Source organism: Mus caroli, chromosome 4 (assembly GCF_900094665.2).
Source record: "Mus caroli chromosome 4, CAROLI_EIJ_v1.1, whole genome shotgun sequence".
Lineage (NCBI taxonomy): Eukaryota > Metazoa > Chordata > Mammalia > Rodentia > Muridae > Mus > Mus caroli.
The window spans coordinates 142,647,012-142,652,116 of NC_034573.1; positions in this window are offsets into that span (position 1 = coordinate 142,647,012).

A 5,105-nucleotide genomic window follows, 5' to 3' on the forward strand; every position below is an offset into this window, starting at 1 on the left:
TATATATATATATATATATATAATCCCTGTATGCAGACACACCAGAGGAGGGCATCAGATCCCATTACAGATGGTTGTGAGCCACCATGTGGTTGCTGGAAATTGAATTCAGGACCTCTGGAAGAGCAGTCAGTGCTCTTAACCGCTGAGTCATCAGTCCAACCCCATAGAGTTAGGATTATTTGTTAGGGTTGAGTCTGGGGTTTGGGTAGGGTTAAAATGTCTCTTGGAATCATGGAGTCTTTAGAGATTTCAGGCTAGTGCCTGGGTTACTGGTTACAGTTAAGGTCAGGGTTAGGCTTAGGACTAAAGTGAAGGTTACAGATAGGGTTGAGTTTGAAGTTAAGATCCAGGTTATTACAGTACTCCTGGAAAAGACGTAGGCTTTGAGGAGTTCGTGAATTTCGTGCTATTGGTTAGCGCCAGGATTAGGGTCAGCCTGCAACTGCTACAGTGTCTCCTTGAAAGTGAGGGAGGCTCCCTGGGGTCCTGTTCCTATGTAGAGGGTTAGGCTTGGATTATGGTTAAGATAGGGTTATGATTAGGTTAGGGTGGAGTTAGAGATAAAATCAGGTTAGGGTTAGTTTAGGGTTAGAGTTAGGGTTAGTTTAGGGTTAGAGTTAGAGTTAGGGTTAGGGTTAGAGTTAGGGTTAGGGCTAGGGTTAGGATTAAGGTTAGGGTAAGGTTAGTTAGGATTTTTTTTAATGCCTCATGATGCTGCAATATGTGTAGAAATTCTATGGTTAGTGTTAGTCTTAGATTAGGATTAGGTTGAATTTAGGGCTAGGCTGTAAGACTCTGACGAGCCTTGGCTAGTGGGGACCCCTCCCCCACCACCCGAGTCAACAACACGGAGCTGAGGATCGATGCAAAAGCAAGAGGAATTTATTGTTCCAATGCGTTGGGCTCACCCTGCACATGAAGGAGAGGCAGGTGACCCTCAGTGGCCTGTTCATTGAGTTTTTATACAGTTTCCAGGGGCAGAATAGAGCATCATCAACTAGGCACAATATGATTGGTGGAACATGCACCCTTTAACTGATTGGTCTTTAGAGAATGAGGTAATAGGGGCTTAACCAACCTCTCCCTTCTGGCCTACATACTCTGACCTGTCTCTTCCAGGATGGGAGGGGTGCCTATGTGCTCAGGGGTCTGGTGGAATTTCCCAACTTCTCTGAAATGACCTCTTCAAGGCTATGGTTATTTTAGGATCTGAGTTAGGTTAGGTTAGATTTAGTGTTGGTTTCTGTTGGTATAATGTGTTAGAATGCTCACTGGTTTTGCTGGGGCTCTTCTTATGACTGAGAATTTAATTAAGCTCATCTTTAGGTCTGCCCTGAATGCTGAAGCCTGGCAGTATCCTTTATTCCGCAGGGCAGTTCTGTGTCAATGATCTTGATTCTGCACTCCTGAAGAGTGTAGTTTGATTGTACACTCTTCCACAAGGGGTGAAGTGAATTCTGTGATCTGACCACCTGGATGGAGGGACCATCTCTTTGAGATCTCCTAATGTGGAAACAGTGCTCTATGTCCCCAGTGTTTACTGTGGATGAGGGAGCATGGGTGTCTCATGGAATGTGAAATGAACAGGGTCCTGGTGAGCTTCAGTTGTCCACTCCACACAATCTATTAACAACTGGGAGGAGAGTCTCAGTGAGGGACTGTCTACACTGGGTTAGCGTGTGGACATGCCTGTGTTGACTGATATGGGAAGACTCAGTCCACTGCCGGCAGTGACATCCCCCAGCAGGGCGTGCTGAACTGTGTGAGTGGAAACGCTGACTTGCACACAAGCCAGCAAGCATGACTGCGTTTGTTGCTTTCTGCCTGATTATGATTGTGAAGCAAGCAGCTGCCTTAAGCTCTGACTGTGGAGACCTCGCTGCAATGGTGAACTGTAGCCTTGGATTGTGAGCCAAGATAACCCCTTCTCCGTGAAGTCGCATCTTGTCAGGTTACTTTATTGCTGTAAAGGAAATGAAACTAGATGGTAACCTAAACTACGATATGTAGGCTGCAGGTTGGGGCAGGGCCCCAAGGAGCAGGCAAACGAAGATTCTTTGTAAATATCAGCCATATTAAAGGTTTGTTCACATCTCAGAGCCTGGACTCTGTAGGCTCAAGTTTGACAAGTTCTAAAGCATATATGTAGCTACCCCCAAACTCTCCTATACCCCGTGACACTCTTCCTGGAGAGATGGGAAAAACTGCCTGCTAATCCCTGAGAGGGAACTGATGTCAAACCAAAGGGCAGATGCCACCACTGTGGTCCAACTTGGTGCAGCAGTGAGTTTTATTGGGGTTAATTACAGGAGCAGAAATGATCAAACACAGCTGTATCACCAAAGCCCGCCTCAGCGTGGGTGACAGAGAGCTCATGGGAGAGATGGAGACTTGGAGAGGCTCAGTGCACAGCCTGTGCCTCCGCAGATTGTAACTCAGTTAGTTTGAGTCTCCATGGAAGCTCACTCTGTCTCCTTTCTTCCAGACAGCTTAGCTGGTCTCTGCTTCTTTCGTAGCTTGGCTGGTCTGAGCCTCTTTCTAGGCCTTGGGCTTGCCGAAGGGTGACTCTCAGGCGTTTTTATTCTTTATTTATGCTGGGAAAGGGACCTAGAGAATCTGGTCAATTTCAGGGACTTCCGGAAGCCATTTTGAGTTATTTTCTGCCTCAGCACGACTTCCTGTGGGATGCTATATTGGAAAACCTCTTCTTTCACTGTCTCTTTAATGACCTTCCCTCTAAGATGGGAGGTTTGAATCTCATGGTAAGCTGCTACCCATACTCCACCTCAGGCCCTATATTCGTGTAGTGAAGTCTCGTTTCTCCTGCCTTAGACTTCATTCTGCATCTGTCTCAACACGGAACAGGGCTCAGTTACCCTTGGTGAAGTTTCAGTTCTCCACCCCCTGTTGGGTCTTAATGTGGTCAGCGCGCATGTCCACCCTGTGCATCTTAATGTGGCCAGCACACATGTCCACCCTGTGCATCTTAATGTGGTCAGCACACATGTCCACCCTGTGCATCTGTCTTCCCTTCTCATCTTCTCACCTGGCAACTAGACAGAGCCTGCCTAGTTCAACCTCTTGTCCTCCAGTCCCTGGGATGGTGCAGACACACCACAGTGGCCACCCCCCAGTCCTACTGACCCTACTAAAGTTCCCTGCCCTTGCCTTAAGCTGTGTGACCTTGGATGCTTTGGCTTCCCATTAACTCCTGTGGGAAAGGAATAAGAGTCAGCATGCTAAAACTAGACAAGGCTGCAAGTGCACATGGCAAGTGCTTTGGGAACACATAATGGTGGACTGAATGTCACTGGAAACTTCCTGTGGTTATTCAAATGTGAAATATCCCCCACTCCCCCAAAGCTCATGTGTTTGAGCACCTGGTTCCCCGCATTTGGGGGGCCTGTGGACTCTTCAGGAGGTGGGGCCAGAATGGAAGAAGTGGATTCCAGGGAGTGGGACTTTTAGGGTTATATCCCTGTCTGTCCTGCTCTGGTTCCCTCTCCACCTCCTCTCTTCTGTGGTGTGAATAAGCAGCCACACCCTCCAGCTGCCACAGATGGATTGTCTCTGGCCACCATGCCTTCCCTGCCCAAATGATATGGAATCCCCCGAAACCACGAGCCCAGGCGAACATCCCTCTCTCAAATCACTTTAGTCAGGTGTTTTGTCACAACAAAGTAACTCATACGCCACGTAAGAAAGAAAGGATTCATGTCAGGAGATATAATTCTGTATGTAAGTTTCACGTGGGCCGATGCCCTTTCTGTCTTTCATTCTGCCTAGAACTGAGAACAATGCGTATAGCACATAGTAGGTGGTTAACATACACCATTGAGATGGGGGGGGGGCATACGTTCCTTGCAAAGAAGTTTGAAGCATCAGCAATACCAAGAGCCCCCTTGGCCACGCCCATGACCACGCCCACAGCCACGCCCAGGGCCACGCCTTTCAGCCAGCTAGGCTCCTCCCCAGAGTGCTGGAATCAAGTTTTAACTGTATTAGTTGCGTGGGCTTCCTTCCTGGTTCGGCCTCGGATGAGATGGCAGGCAGCGTTTGATGGTTCCCTAGCTACTGGGAGGATAAGATAACTTAATTGCTCCCACTTGGTGGTGCGTACCAAACAACTCTCATCCATTAGGGGAGAGAGATGCAGCAAAGTCCCGATTTCACTGCAAGGACAATGCTGGACCATTTCCCCACCACCACCACCCCGTGAGGGGTCAACACCCTTTCTGGAGTCAGGCTGGGAGCAGGAGGATAGCTGCAGCTATGTGTGCCCTCATTCCTGGAAAGATGGCGTCCCCTGTCCTTTAGGTACTTAGTATCCGAAGGAACCAGTGGCTTTCTCTGAATCCAGAGAGGAGGGCAGGGCAAGGCAGGGCAGCCTGCAATGTCAATGTCTTCGTTCCATCACCTGGAGAGAGTAGATTTGTGTGATAGCAACACTCCCTGCCGAGTGGCACGTAGGGTGGGTGTCGTTTCCAGCTCTTTGTAGAACTGAAATTCAATCTGGGCATCGTAGTTTACACTTTGCCAGTGTTTATGAAATGCAGTAAATCAGTGGCCAAGGATGGCTGTCTGAATGCCGCTGGCCCGGTGTGAAAACGTTGGGCTTCATGGGCTCCCTCCTTCAAGTCTCCCTGAGCTCAGATGGGGCTGATGGAAAATGCTCACTGCTTTGTTCTTTCTGGAAGTGCCATGGGCCTCTCTCCCCGTGGCAAACCACTCTGCGGCCATCTCAAGAGTTCCCTGGCAGATGGCCTGGCAAAAGCTGGGAACGGTGCCCAGCACCAAGCCCTCTTGTGATTAATGTTGGGGCTTTTATTATGCAGCCGTAAAATGATGTATTTTACATACAGTGTAAAGCATTCGGCCACCATAGACTAGATTACTTTCCTCTTGCTTTTATTAATATCGTTGTTCTCTTTGCCTTTGGAAAATTTAAACCTTGCAGGTGCCGACCCCATTCCTGAGGAATTCAAGAGGCAGCAGGTGGCTCCACTTCTCGGCTTGTCTTTCCTTCTCTTGGTTCTGAGCTTGACCGTTTGTACCGGTAGCTGATTTTCCAGTGTGTGTTTTTTTTTTTTTTTTTTTTTTTT